General features: G+C 39.4%; 1 long non-coding RNA gene across 1 annotated transcript in view; it reads right to left on the bottom strand.

The window, feature by feature from the left end:
- Positions 1-835: 835 nt before the first annotated feature.
- LOC125485240 overlaps positions 836-16,417 on the bottom strand; it is a 42,069-nt gene continuing 26,487 nt past the window's right edge. Inside the window, exons 4-5 of the long non-coding RNA XR_007263978.1 lie at positions 3,167-3,278; positions 836-997 (exon numbers count right to left, since the gene is read on the bottom strand). This is a non-coding gene — a long non-coding RNA (uncharacterized LOC125485240). The remainder of the gene's footprint in view (positions 998-3,166; positions 3,279-16,417) is intronic.

Here is a 16,417-nt window from a genome sequence, read left to right as displayed (position 1 = left end):
ACAACCTCCAGTAGGCTGGTGCACTTACCTTTTCTATTCTGATTGAATCACTATTTATTCCCTGCCTTGTATTTCTGAAATGATTGAGAGGAGGAGGTGGATGTGATATTAACTCCATTAGGCAACTCCCTCCACCATGACATCGTTATTAAAGGGGCTGATCACTTCTCTCAGGCTCCCCAATAAACTTTATTACTCTGTCTGTGTGTTTGAAAGGCCAGAGACATTTCTTTCTGCAGGTTTTTGTCAGTCGTGATTTTTCAGCTCTCTTCCAATATTCCAACTGCACACACTAGTCCTTAAGCTACTACAGGACTACAATTTATGTAACAACTGATCAATAACCACCTCTGTGAACAAATGTGTAAATTCCTGGTGAGAACCAAGCCCAGCAGCATTTGTGTAAATAGCTGGCACTCAAAAGCCTATATTTTTTAATGCCATGCCGAAACAATGATGGAGACAAGGTGGTTGACATTGTTTTATAAGTGGTGCAACATACTTGAGGATTGAAAAACATCGTTCTGACTCGAGTTAAATTTGAGGCCCATATTTGTAACCCACTAGCTTTCCAGATAGCAACATTGATGGATGGAATGAATCTATCTGAAATATTTTGCTGTTGATGTCATTAGAACCAAAGTTTCTTTAACTATTTTAAAGTAATTCAGATGTCTGCTAATTGCTGTCACATTCAATTATTGCTCCTACCTTACAAACTGTTAAGAGGTCATGGTTCTTTCACTTGTTGGATAAGGTGGGAAAACATTTATTTTACAAGTAGCAAATACAGCCGTTTAGCTTCAATCGCTTATCTAGTTTCAATGCACACCATATTACTTATGCCCTACATACAGCCACTGTGGACTAATTTATACTAAAGTGGAAAACATCAAGGCGGGTGTAAGTAATCTTGCTGCCTGCAAAGTCATATTTGTGGCAGGAGTACAGCAACCTGCAAGTGGAACTGGTCAGTGCAGGGTCAAACATTCCACACCTATAAAAACAATTGACAAGTGCAATGTTACACAATAGAATCAATGTTAACTCTCCTCCACTCTTCAAATCCAATAGATTTTCTCTCCTCAGTCACAACCATACTCTTTATAACTTCTGCAATTTGCTACTTTCCATGTCATATTTTATTTTCTCGTATTCAAAATATCCATAAAATTTCTGTTTCCTCTTTTCCCATTTATGAAAATGCCTTTTAAATTTAGCTTCTGTTTTGCACAATTAATGTTTTTTTTTGCTTTAAAATTTCCAGTTTGACGTTAACTATTTTATATTATCTTCCCTACATGCCAGAGGATTATCCGTGCAAATAGCAAACACTGTAGACTGCAACTTCTGCCAGAAAAAGCGAGAATGTTGAGACGTGGAATACTGTGTCCAGTTCAGGTCGCCCAGTTATAGGAAGAATATTATCAAGCTGGAGGGGGTTCAGGAGAGATTTACCAGGAAGTTGCTGGGTTTGACTTATGATGAAAGGCTGGATAGACTGGGGCTTTTTTCATTGGAGCATAGGAAGTTAAGAGGTGACCTGGTATAAGTTTATAAAATAATGAGAGGTATAGATTGAGTTGATGGTAGTTGTCTTTTCCCTAAGATGGGGAATTTCAAGACGAGGGGGTACACTTTTAAGGCGAGAGGAGAGAGATTTTAAAAAGACACAATAGGAAGCAATTTTTTACACAGAAGATGGTTTGCGTGTGAAATGAACTTCCTGATGAAGTGGTGGATTGTGGTACATTTACAACGTTTAAAAGACATTTGGATGGATAAATGAATAGGAACGGTTTGCTGCGATATGGGCCAGGAACAGGCAGGTGGGACTAGTTCAGTTTGGGATTATGTTCGGCATTAACTGGTTGGACAAAAGGGTCTGTTTCCGCATTGTATGACTCTATGTCTACCACTGATGCACTTTATGATCCTGATCAACTCATGACTTGTGCCCATGCCTAGTAATTGCTTGTGAAGTTTAAACTTCAAATGGGCTGATTGTGCTGTCCTAAACCTTCCATAAATGTCTCTTACACTGAGCCCAGTGTTGGAGACTAACACTTTATAGTCACCCAAATCATTACACTAGAATCATTACACTGCTTAATCTACACAGTGAGTAATGTCGCAACCAAATCCACCAAACCCACCACATAGCACCTCAGCTTATCCCAATCCACAGGCTTGACCTGAAACCCATTCTGCAATCAGCCATTCCCACAGTCCAATGAATCTCCTAACACGACTACTCACCATAACCCCAGCCTGCCTTGCCAACTCCCTGAAAAATATACCCCCCTCAAATGTCTTACCAATCCCCCAATTGGACAAACCACTCACATCTCAACAGCTTTTTTATACAGAGGGTGGTAGGCATATGGAATGAGCTGCCAGCAGAAGTGGTTGAGGCAGGTATATTAACAACATTTAAAAGGCATTTGGACAAATGCCTTTAGGGGTGGCACGGTGGCTAAGTGGTTAGCACTCTGCCTCACAGCGCCAGGGACCCAGGTTCGATTCCACCCTCAGGCAACTGTCGGTGTGGAGTTTGCACATTCTCCCTGTGTCTGCGTGGGTTTCCTCCGGATGCTCCGGTTTCCTCCCACAGTCCAAGGATGTGCAGATTAGGTGGATTGTCCATGCTAAATTGTCCATAGTGTTCAGGGATGTTAGATTAGGTAGGTTATGGTGGGTTGGGTCTGGGTGGGATGGTGTAAGGGTCGGTGTGGACTTATTGGGCCTGTTTCCACACTGCAGGGATTCTATTCTATGAAATGCATGGATAGGAAAGTTTTAGAAGGATATGGGCCAAGTGCAGGTAAGTGGTGTTAGCGTGGATGGACATTATGGTCGGCATTGACAAGTTTGGGCAGAAGGGCCTGTCTCCGTGCTGTAGAACTCTGTGACTCTATGACTCTAACCCACTTAATAACTCACCCACCTAGTAATGCATTCATCACCTGATCATCCACCCACTTAACTATCACTCCCTGACCAATCCACTCACTCATCCATCACTCTCTTTCACTCACTTGTCCATCCAGTCACCCACATACCCAACCACTGTCTCTCCTGGCTAACCACTCACTCAATTACCCACTGTTACTCACCTACCCCCTCACTAACTCCACTCAAATCCTTAGGCCCTAGAAAAGCTTACCTCAACAAAGCAGCTGATGAAGCATGTCCCCTCCATTGCTCCTCTTCACCAATGCCCCTCCTGTGCAGCTACACAGAAGCATCTGATGCAGTCAAAACTTGAAGACCCACATCTGCAAGTGTGCAAAAAGGTACGCCAGCAATTACATTCACAGTCACTGGGGATATTCTCAACTTTACTGCCGATGGGAAAATCTGGATGATTTACTTCTAGTGCAGGGAAGACGTTATCAAATAGGATGGCTGCTTTCATACAACACAAAGGGCAGGCCTTCTCCATGTTTCAGTCTTCCTTCATTCAGTGTGAGCCTTCAGATTGGAATTCTGACTTCTTACCCTTCCATCTCAACTACACTGTTTTCCACTTGTGCCAGGAAATTGCAACATTTTGCCTGAATTTTCTTGTCAGAGATTTTATGAAAATAAGGGGTCATGAGCTGAATTTTACCAAAAATCAGCAAACTATCAATTTCAAGGAGTTTCACAGAGGGCTTCTCTCTGAGAGACTCAGCGAGTTTTCTCAGGCAATTTTACTCTGCTCACCTCATTATGTATGCACCATGCCTCTTTGGCACCTTGCTGGTACTATTGAATACTCACCAGCAGGAGAACCACTCTCCATTGCCATATCCCTCCAACATTCATGCTGCCAGCACTATATTTAAAGCCCATGCTCTGCATCAGGTTTGCTGCCAGCCGTGAATAGGCCTTCACAGTTAATGTAGTGAGAGGGAAATGTAAAAGATTCTGATGGTACATAGATGGCACAGATGACAATTCATTGCAAATGGAATCCCAGATTCATAAATGTATTCCAATTTTATGTTACCTATCCGATCAACTCTCATTGTAATGTCAGTTACAAGAACTAAGCTACACAGGCTACCCAACCATAGTGCCTTCAAAACAGCAAAACCAAAATAAAACCCAAAAAGAGCTACATTTGCTCTGGAACAAAGTGCTGCTTGCTATTTGTGCAGCAACAAATTTGTAATCAATGTAAGATTACTTCACCCAATTTACATCAGTTGGAATCTGGTTTCAACTAACTCCTGTCTGGTTTGTTGCACCAGATGCTGCACTGCTGTATTCTTATACAGGTAATGTTTCTCATGTCTAATGTCCTCATCTTCCTCCCTAGCAGACTGCTGTCACTTTCACAGAATGTGTCCAACACATTCTGTCTTTACTTGTTCCAATATTGCAGTGCACAGCATGCTAGTCTTATGCATCATAGCCTGTCTGGACATTTACTGCAATGTCCCTAGACCAATCCAGGTATTGGAGCCAGCCCTATGATTAGCTCTACCATGGCCCTTGTTGAAAAATGAGCAGCATTGTATCTGCACGTGATTTATGGTAAAACTCAACCCATTGTCCACTATAACTATGTTTGATATTTTATGAAGTAGTATTCATTATTGTAGTGTAATTTAGAATTGGTTCAATACATTTCATCAATCAATTTCATTAACAGTTATAGAAGAGTTGTAGTCTCATACTTTTAAATCCTCATGATCCCAAATCCAGATAACAGTATGCTACAATTCTTAATGTAGAATTCTTAGTTCTCATATCGGTAAACTTTAAAAAAAGGTTGTTTCTGCATAATAGCCTAGTAGATATGTTCTATCCTAAGATAATTTTCTTGGCTTGAAAAATCCTTGAGGGCAACCCAGATATTTCATTGCAGGATACAGTCTATAACGGATAAAAAAAAACTAAGCTCCTTTAATTGTCTGAAATATTTCTTGATTGTGATTTTAAGCTGACAATAGGTTTGACAGGGTAGGTTTACTCTGCTGGAAGTGGGTGTGTAAAGGTGATAAAGGTAAACCTGTTAACAAAGTAACCAAATAACTCAGACTGTGTGTGTAAGGCTGATATGTCATACCTGCAGATATCTGACTGGATACAAACCCAACTCTTTGTGGCATATGTTATGTGGGATAACATACAGAAAAACCACAAAGCATATCACCTGACTATAGCATCCCATCCCTGAAAGTGACATGTCCTGTGACCCTATTCCCATCACATACTCGTAACCACACAATAGTAAGGAGGTTGATCAGCCAAAAAAATCTGCTTAAGGAATTATGCAGAGTTTACAAAGTTAATGTTGTACAATAAGGCTCAAGTTTACACTTAAGAATAAATTTAATTATTTTAGGTGTCTTTAAAGTAAGACAAAATGTTCTATGTTTGTTTGTATCCATTTACCATTCTGATTGCAAATATATTATCCTGTTTCTAAACTCCTGGTACTTCCTCAATGCCCATTGACTCCCACAATTGTCCCACAACATCAGTGTCAAAGGAATCTCCCCTAAGTTTCTTTTAGCATTCTGGCAGAAAATAGCATCGGTCTCTTGGGATTCAATTTCTTTTGAGCTATTTTAGTTCAGCTGAAACTTCCATTTCAGTTATATTGAAATCATTAATTCTTCTAAAGTTATCTCTGAGTTCAGTATTGTTACTTATGTCTTTCCTTGTGACTGCTTTTACGAAGTAATCATTCAGGCATTTTCTATATTGATTTCGTCCACAGGTTTGAGCCCATCAATGTCCTTGCATCTTCTCTCAATATTTTTTACTGTTGCAAAAATAAACAGAAAATGTCCCTAAAAATTCACACTGTGCTGCATGTCAAATACAGCAATACGACCAATCAAGTGGCCCTTAAATGCCATAATTCACTGAGTCAGTGTATTTAAATGTCTGCTGACGTTGGCTGAACTTCAGTGTAACAGTAGTATCGGTGGTTATGGAAATGTTACCTCGACGCTGTTAAAAGGTCTAACATGCTGAAGGTTTTATACAGCAAGTTAATAAATAAATGTTTTCTCAGGCTGTATTCATAATCAGGTCTCTGTCATAGAATGCCCACAGAAATTGCATGATATTTTCAAGCATGTCTTCAGCTGGAGAACTGCTGGAGGCAACCAAAGATGGAAGTTGGGTGTCAGACAGAAAAAATGTTCTCATAAAATCTCCAAGCCAACTTACTTGGTATTTCTGTTTAAGTATTGGTATATTGACGTTATCTGTTGAGTATCCCAAAGAGTGTAATTACATGTTTCAATCCAACACTCGATTGCTAAGTACAATAGATTGTTGTTATTTGCGTAGCATCACAGAGATGCTATTTACTTTTATATCTTTATAAATCTTTTGTTTCTTACCTTAGAGTAGAATATTTTATTTAATTCTGAAAAGAAGTCTGCAATAGTTTGAATTATGAGAAATCATTTTCCACATAAACAAGGCATTAATAGAACATAGAACAGTACAGCACAGTACAGGCCCTTCGGCCCACGATGTTGTGCTGGCCTATTATCCTACTGAGACCAAACTACCCTGCATACCCTTCATTATACAATCATCCATGGGCCTATCCAAGAGTCGCTTTAATGTCTCAATGCCCAGCTATTCTTTCCATTTTTGTACTTGAGTCAAATCTGTGAACACAGCAGTAATTAATCACTCCCTTACTCTCTAATTGTTGATGAATTGGTAGGGATTGAATTCTACTTTTTTTTTAAAATGCTGGACTGCATAGTAGTGCAGTAAGATGGAACTTTCACATAGTGTACTGTACCTGATTGCCTGTATTCTCCATGATAGAGTTCATGCTGGTAATTCTCCACACTGATGAGGCAATTTTGACTGTCTTTGCTTGGGTAGTGAACTGGTAGGTGCCATTGCTTGCCGGTTTTGGAATTCACCCAATATTTTGTTTCCCTTGAAAGCACAAGATCCAGGAAGAAAATTGTTTGTTCACTAAAAATGATCTGTTGGTCTGTTTTGTTTTGACAGGATAGTTTATTTTATGCAGGTTGAACTCTTGCACAATTTAATTTTTGGTAGTGTAACTTCTGTGCTGGTTTTGGTGAGGAATATTAATGATGGGGAGAGAGAAAGGATAAATATCCATTTTTGAAATTAAGTTCATCCGAAGTTTTGTGTATTTATATACTGCTCATCCTGAATTTTGTAATATTCAGCATTATCTGAAATCCCACACAGAAATATTTGTATCTGTTCATTAATAGATTAATTCTGATTTTTGTAGTGTTATATCATTATCTAGCTTAAATTCAGAAGAAGGCTTATATACTTTTCTGTGACAATAGGTTGTTAACAGACATTGCTACATCAAAAGGTAACTGGAAATCCTTTGTTTAGGGATAAATAGAAGCCTGAATTGACACAAGTCATTTCACCACAGTGCTATCATATATAGATTATATGTTTGTGAGAGAAGATTTCTCCGAAAGTATAAGCCTGTTTATAAAGAGTGAATTTGTGATTTTGCTTGTTCATTGTTTACACTTCAGGCAAAGAGAAAATCCATACGCAACTATTTGCATTATTACAGCTGGTATTTCCAAATACGATAAATGCTTGCCAATTTTAAATGTCTACTCTAACTTCTAAATTCTAACATCACATGGTACTGCTGACAGCGTATCACAAAGACTCCTTGTAGAAGTACGACTATACAGTTTTTGATGAAGTACAATGTAAAACAAATTGATCTTGCAAAGGTTTTGTCCCAGCTTCTTTAAGTTGTTCTTTTGCATGAGCCTACCTGCAACAGATGCAATAAAAGGCAGAGTTGCCATAATCTTACCAGACCACAGGGCTTGTCCTTCATTATAGAGAGGTGGTGGTTTAACCTGAGGTTTGCTACAGCTCAGGTACGGGGAGCTTTTCATGGCAGTCTCGGCTGGTGCAGAAATTGTATCCATACTGTTGGCACCACTCTACATTGCAAACCAACCAGTCAGCCAACTGAGCTAAACCAACCCCAACAGATGCATTACAGAAATGTAGTTGTGGGTAAAACTAATTATATAGATAGGTGTGTTTATCTATGTGGGCATATGTTTTACCTGTGCAAATTAAATGCTGATGCAGGGTTTGGTTTGAGATTATAACCATTCAGCTGACTGATAGGTGCCAGGACTGCCTTTCCAAATCATGGATCACACCAGTTTTGCACAAGCCAAATTTAATTCATTTTGGAGCAGACATTTCCAGAAAGATAGGCAAACGAATCCATCATCATTTGAAAGATAAGTCTGCAATTTAATATCTTCTTTCAATTCACTGTGATTTCTGGACATATCAATGAGAAGTAGGGCATAGGACCATAATTGTTGTTGTTATACCACTGAATGTAGTGAATCCCAGAAGAAGAATAAGAAAAAAGAAAGAGTTAAAGAATATGAAAGCATACTACAATGAAAAAGAGATTTGCGTAAAATCAAAGCATCCTATTGTATGTGATATTGGGATATTTTATAAAGATGCTGAGTATTTCGTCAAACAGCCTGGAGGGTCATTGGTCAGCACTGCTGCCTCACACTGCCAGGGACCCAGGTTCGATTCCACCCTCGGGTGACTGTCCATGTGAAGCTTGCATATTCTCACCATGTCTGCATGGGTTTCCTCCACATGTGCTGGTTTCCTCCCACAATCCAAAGATGTGCAGGTTAGGTGGATTGGCCATGCTAAATTGCCCATAATGTTCAGAGATGTGTAGGTAGGTGAATTAGCCATGGGAAACGTAGGGCTGGTTCTGAATGGGATGCTCTTTGGAGGGTTGGTGTGGAGTCAACGAGCTGAATGACCTGCTTCCACACTCTAAGTATTCTATGATTCAAACATCTGGGAGTTAATTTGTAGGCACAGTGCAGAATTACGCTGCTCTGTTTGTGCTTTCACTTGATCAAACAAAAGCTTTATCATTCAGTTTAGGACCTGAATTAATCCTGAGTACAGTGCTGATAATTCTATTTATCTTGAACAAAGAAAAGGAATGATTTTAATTATAGTCACATTGAATTCACATATAAAAACTACATTTTCTTTATGGGAGCAAACTTCCAATGAACTGTAGCCTCTAAGTACACATATGCAGAGATCAGCAAGACTGTGGAAACTGAGAATGCTATTTGCTGGATGTTCCAAACCCTACAGTCTGCCCGTGCAGAGTTGTGTGATCTTTAGTATCAATTTTGCCTGTGCAACTTTCCTACTTTGTGTAATATATAAGATAAAGCATGCAGCATTTTAGGAAATATTTGTAATTGCTTCTCTTGTGATCATCAGACATTGAGTAACGCCATTCACAGAGAATACTAACTGATGTTAAGATTCAAAAATATAAAATCCAGAATCAGCAAACTAAATATATGTGCACAGTTTTCTCACAATCCAGTTACAAAACATATCTTTTGTGAAGGAGATAGCACTGGATTCATTGTGCAAAAATTCAAAAAGAAGAAAAGCATACACTGTAAAATGATGTGATAAATGATATTGAAAAATGCAATTAGCACAATCCATTAATTTGGAACAATAATGTTGCTCTTGTGATGCCAAATGATGCAGACTTTGAGATATGTAGTGGCATGCCCGCACACTCAACAATGACTGCTATTGACCATAAGCCCAAAATACTAACTTTATTTTTGCAAACTAAAATATTGCCAATTGTAAAGTATTACTGACCTCTTCTGTTATTTAGCTTATGCTTGAGGTGATTTTCATTATCTATTGTTAGCATTTCCTTCAAATACTTGTTGACGTCTGTTGCTTCCAGCCATCTTGCGAGGCTGCAAGAACTAGAGCTGACTATCATTACTCGACACTGAAACAGATGGTCAAGTATTGCTATTAAAACATTTGTCTTGTCCTTCAAGAAAGACTCACAATGATTCTGGAATAGATCAATCAGGAGCTGTGCAACAGTTACAACTTGATATCCACTAGGAACTGACACATTTCCCTAGAGAGGAGAGTAATTGATCCACTGTTATAGAACTTGAAGTCCTGTAGCAGTTTAAGGGAAAGTGTCAGCATGTTGGAAACAGATCTGAAAACATGAGTAAAGTTCATATGTAGCTCTGGCAGAACGGTGAACAGAAGAAAGATCCTAGGTTTGAGATTTTATGTATTGCATTGTTTACATAAGACATAATATACAAAAACCATAAACGAGACCAGCAATCTTCATCAACTTTTGAATCACAGGGACTGGCTAAATTGCTTTAATGCATTCTTAAACACCCTTCCTCATTTGACTGCATAACGACAGTCAACACATTGAAAAATAAATCATTTTCTTTATGTGATAGCCCGAGGATGTGATAGTTACGCAATAATTGCAAGTTCTATACTTCATCTTTCTCCACGAAACCTGCCAAAATTGATACTAAGCTGATTTATGGTAAAATATGATGTGGCATATATAGTAAAAAAAATAGTATGATGCGATATTTTCAATGCAATATATGCATAGTCTATAGCACTTTGTATCTGGGAGAATATAATTACGTTTGCAAAGCCTCCTGCCAGGGCTGCAGCCCTGGTCTTGTCACAGAGAAACATGATAATGCAAATAGTGTGATCTTTCAGAGATTGCATTGATAGCAGACTTGATACATTTGTGGGTTGAGTGTTATATAATTCTACACAGGTCTGTTGTGGATCCTTGGAAGCAGCCAATGGCATTAAAATGTAGTGCAACCATCATCCTTGATGTACCACGTCCACATCCTGAGGGGATTTTCAGGCTGACATCTTCATTTGGAGACTATTTGGCCACTGCTGGAGGTTGCTGCAGGTTCTGGGCTTGCTGGCACATTTGTTCCTCTTCCATTTCTCTGTGGCTTCATTGTCATGGCTGGATCCATTGTTCCTGGCTCCACTGAACTCGTGAGAATATGAGAAATGAGAATATGAGAAGTAGAATGGTGAGCGGTCAGCAGTTGGGTGACACACAGTTTAACATAGCCCACCATAGGATGGGACATGGAGGACTCCAACAAGGCATTCTGTGGAATCCCTCTGTATGGAGCTTTGAAAGAGTGGCCTTTGTTCTAATTTACACAGCACAAGCCATTCCGCGCAAATGCAGAAGGAGGTTGTAAATGTGGGAGGATTACTGAAAACCTTGCCACTCCACAGCCGCCTCCACACCCCACATCACCCAATAAGGGCAGCATTGTATATAAAAGCTGCTTGGAAAATACTTGCAGTTGAAGGTGAGAAGAAATCAGCTCCCTGCTCTCCTGCAGCCTTTGAGAGTGTGGTCTGCAGGTGACACTTCTAAGGTCACCTGTGATTACTTCAGCTTCTAGAAATGTCTATTACAGCAAGGCCTAATTTCTGCTCCTATGTCTTAAGGTCTTATGATCTTATCAATTTGTAACGACCAATGAAATGGTCAAAATTGCTTGTGGCAGGATGTGTATCCCTCACAACTGGACACTTCATATTCTTCAAATGCAGTGTACTACTATTGCAGAGTTTTCTCATGCTATTCTTTGGAACTCACCTCATTAGCTGTGCACCAAAACTCTATGACACTCTGCTAATTCTATCATCCCACTCACCAGAGGAGGAATACACTCCATTGCTGAGATCTGTATGGGATGACCATTTAAAAGTCAGTTATGAAAGCCCAGCTGTGCGCCAGGTGAAACACTGCCAACACCAGCAGCGCTTTACAGTCCACATCATGGGAAAGGAACAAAGAGAAATGCTTATGGCTGGCACTTCATTACGACTACAAGTACACATTCATAGATATATTGCTATTAAAGAACCAAGCTACACAGGCTACCCATCCCTGGTGTCATCCCATCTTAGAACACAGTCCAACAAAGCTCTACTTTCTCCTAAATGCCCAATGTCGGCTAATACCTTCTCATTTCTCAGCGTGGGAGCTTCACATACTGGAGAGCCTTCAAACTAAAGAAAATGTTCACTTTTATTCAAAAGCAGCAAAACCAAAAAAAGGAAACTAATAAAAGCTGCATTTGATTTTGGGAACACACAGAAATTTCTTCCCTTTTGAGTCGCAACAAATTTACTGTAAATGAAAGTTCACTGTATCCAGCTGTCATCTATTGGAACTGGGTGTTAATTAAGTCCTAGCTAGCTTGTTAACTTGACACTGTGCAATTCTATCATGCTGAAGGTAATGTTCCTTTTCTGTGCAGAATACAGCATGGTAGGATTATGCAGTACACTCTGACTGAATTTTACTGCAAGGTCTCCCAGGCCAAGCCAAGCATCAGAACCTCATCTTCAACAGTCCTGTCATCTACTCCATGAATGGACTGCATTGAGTCTATATTTGGCCTCAGACTGGGGCCTACTTAATGAAGTCAACAGCCACGGTTGCAGCAGGTAGCCTTCATCTCCCAGTAACCATCCTTGTAAAGCATCCAGTCTTTGAAATGAAGCAGGAAATTGGGAATTCTGAAGGATATAGAAATTGGGGCAGCTCCAAGAGTACCTGGCGCAGATTTCTAAGTTGTGGTATTGATGATCACAGATGACTTGTACATTACTGGCATAGAATCCTTTTCTATTCATGAAGTCACCCTAGGATATGTAAGTGGGTTGGTGATGTGCTAAAGTTATGTGCCCAATTTCAACCTCCATGAATGAGATGTGGGCAGGTAACAACGGAACATGCCCTGTGATATTCGAGACTGTTGTCCAAGATGAATGTCATTGTGTCATAGAGTCATACAGCACAGAAACAGACCCTTTGATCCAACTCGTCCATGCTGGACAAGTTTCCCAAAATAAATTAGCCCCATTTGCCTGTCCCATATTCTTCTAAACCTTTCCTATTCACTTACCTATCCAAATAACTCTTAAATGTTGTAACTTTACCTGCATCCACTACTTCCTCTGGCAGTTAATTCCACCTATGAATCATCCTCTTTGTGACAAGTTGCCCCTCGGGTCCCTTTTAAATCTTTCTCTGCTCATCTTAAAATTATGCCCTCTAGTTTTGAACTCCCCAACCATAGGGAAAAGACCTTTACTATTCACCTTACCTATACCCGTCATGATTTTATAAACATCTATAAGGTCATCCTCAATCTTCTGTGCTCCAGTGAAAAAAGTTCAAGCTTATCCAGCCTCTCCTTATAACTCAGACCCTCCAATCCCAGTTACATTCTTGTAAATCTTTTCTGCATCCTCTCCAATTTAATAATATCCTTCCTATAGCAAGGCGACCAGAACTGTATGCAGTACTCAAAAGTGGCCTCACCAACATCCTGAACAACTGCAAGATGAAATACCAACTCCTAGACTTAATGATCTGAGCAATGAAGGCAAGCATTCCAAACGCCTTCTTTACCAGTCTGTCTGCCTGTGACTTGACTTTGTCTGAAGCAGGAAACAGTGAACTGGACCCATTCTGACTTATAAATAATTCTATATGCACAAACCAGTATAGTTCCTTTAAGATATCTATGTCTCCACTTTTCAAAAAGGGAATTCTCTTTGAACATAATTCTTTCTTGTGTGCTAAAATGACTGCTGGTCTGCCTGTGTGTTTTTTTGATATATGTACGTTGCCTAGTAAGTTGTCTCTGTGACAGAATGGAACAGACTGTTGTTATTCATTACACATCGACAAAAACAAATCTTATCAGTTTGCTTATACTGTTACTTTAATGAATTATTATGGCTCAAATAGTCTTCATGTCTGACTTCTGTCACAGGTGTTTGAATATCCCTACAAGTCCTGGTTACTTCAACAATTGTTTTTATTGGTTTCTCGGCCCTTGTTCAAGGTTGTTCATTTAGTGCATTCTCTTTGCAATAATTTCTACAGGTCGGGTAACCTTTATCCTTTATTCAGTTATTAACTGAAAAGACCTAAAAACCGAAGGTTTTTTCAAAGTGGATTGAAATGGACTCAAATGGACTTTCAGATGCTGATGTCACGCCCTTTGGAGAAAAACTTTGCTTTTTGGCTCACTTCGGGTTAAGCAAAGGACCTGACTGGACGCGAATGGACCTACAGTGGACAATAGCGCATCCTGGTAAATGTAAGTCTTTTGGCGATTGTTTTGTGCCTGATTCTTCTGCTCTGCCAATAGTTATTTATACACAGTTATGCACACAATGTGATCGATAATAGCTGGTTGCAGCGCTCACAGGAGGTACTAACCATTCTGAATTATTTAACTGACTCATTAAGCAAGGTGACAAGGATTTCCTACACAATTGGCAGAACTTGACAGGTCCCAGAATTTAAACAGACGCTGTGACCTTGATTTTAACCCTGTTTGCTCAGTTTGAACAAATGATTAAAACTGTGCAAATCTATTGTATCTGAAAACCTAAAATATCCTTCACTTTGAAAAACAACTGGTCCTGAGGTTTTGTGAATAAAAGATACCTGACCTGTATTAATTTAATGAAAACCATAATCTTTACATGACTTTGTTCAATTTGTTTAAAACTTAAATTTCTGTCACATTATATACATACTGGACAAGCTGATTAATTGACTGTTTGATTAGCAGTCTGACTAGTAGCTGGATGCATGTAGAGTAAAATGGAAACAGTTTATACTAGAGCATTAATATGTCCTTATGTCACCCAGTGGTCTTAACTATCTGATGCCTTTCTGTGAAATAATACAACATCAGGAGGCAAACCATTTACTCGACTTTTTAATACTTCCTTCCTCCAATCTACAGTTCAAACTTCAATGCAGTCGGTGTAAAACCTGATAGCTGCTAACTCCAGCAGCCTCCATGAAATTAAAATCTTACCTGATGTGAGTTCTCAGTCAGCCTACAATCCTGTGGGTTTTATCCCTCACAGGAGTAGGAAATTTCTGGGACACATTCCCTTCCTATGCCCTTGTGAAAATGGCCAAGGGCAGGGTTGATTGATAGAACATCCAGCTGCTACATTTGATGGTTATGTCAGTCAGTCCCACCTCCATTTGGTGTTGATTGTGACCATGAAAATCTGTCACTAAGATATTATGTGACATAGGAGTGACCACGTATGGAATAGTAAAACTCAGTATTTTGTTTGCAATTAGAGGGATTAAATAACAGTTGTAATGAATATTAATATATTGATTTTCCTAAATTATTTAAATAACAAAGTTCAAGTAGAGGATGGCGCAGTGGCTCAGTGGTTAGCACTGCTGCCTCACAGCACCAGGGACCTGGGTTCAATTCCACCCTGGGATGATTGTGGAGTTTTGTACATTCTCCCCGTGTTCTCCGGGTGCTCCGGTTTCCTCCCACAATCCAAAGATGTGCAGGTTAGGTGGACTGGCCATGCTAAATTGTCCATATGTCCAGGGATGTTCAGGATAGGTGAATTAGCCATGGGAAATGCAGGGTTATGTGTCTCAGTCAGTGTAGACTCAATGGGCCGAATGACCTCTTCCACACTGTAGGGATTCTATGATGTACTCGGAGTTGGCCATAAGGAGTCAAGATATTTCTGAATTCTGCAGAGATGCATAGGAAGATAAAGTGACTTGGAATATTAAGCACATTTGAACTGTAGTACAATGTGGTGAATGTGGCAGCCAATTTGTGCACAGCAAGCTCTCATAAACATCAACGTGATATTCATAATCTGCTTTGTGGTTTTCCCAATAAATGTTGGCCAGGCAGAAAGTGTAATTGCCTATGCTTCTTCAAAATAGTGTCATAGGATTTTTTGCATCCATCTGAGAGGGCATTTGTGAGCTCACTTTCAAAAGATACTAACTCCAAGGTGCAGTACTCCCTCAGTTGAAGTGTCTGTCTTGTCTTTTCCGTTCAAGGCAGTGGGGCTTGAACTCAACACCTTCTGACACAGAGTCTCAAAAGGTGCTGCCAACTATAATTAATATTTATTGCTGAAAGCTATAGTATTACACCTGACTCAAATGGGATTACAGAGAACAGGTGCAATGATTCCTGTCATACATGTATTGATTGAGTGCCTTTTCAGAACATGTTCAGATAGAAGCAAAGCCATAAAGCAGACTCTTAAATACTTAAATCAATGCAGGTGCTTGAGTATTAAGTATTTGATCAGGAATGATTTCTGAACCTGAAGAACTTTAAGTACAAGCCAAGGTTCAAAACTCGGTATAAAGCAGTGATTCTGAAAGTCTAGCAGCCAATTCCAAGGTCTAATAGAAAAGTTCTGGTCGATGGAAATTCATGAGGCTGTTATCGTAAGGTGAGATTTTAATTATCCTACTCAGGCACTGTGATATCTTCTATTTTCAAACTGTTCATGGAATCACAAAAGTCTTATGACATAGAATAAGAGCATTCAGCCCATTGTTCCTATACTGACTCTTCAAATAAGCATCATTACCAAACGCAATCTCCTGTATTTTTTCCCCATATCCTTGCACATTATTTATATTGAAATATAGAAAATAGGAGCAGTGGTAAGC

Source organism: Rhincodon typus, chromosome 17 (genome assembly GCF_021869965.1).
Source record: "Rhincodon typus isolate 14 chromosome 17, sRhiTyp1.1, whole genome shotgun sequence".
In the NCBI taxonomy this organism is placed as follows: domain Eukaryota; kingdom Metazoa; phylum Chordata; class Chondrichthyes; order Orectolobiformes; family Rhincodontidae; genus Rhincodon; species Rhincodon typus.
The sequence above is the reverse complement of the archived record's forward strand: the minus strand, read 5'-3'. Positions and strand labels throughout refer to the sequence as shown.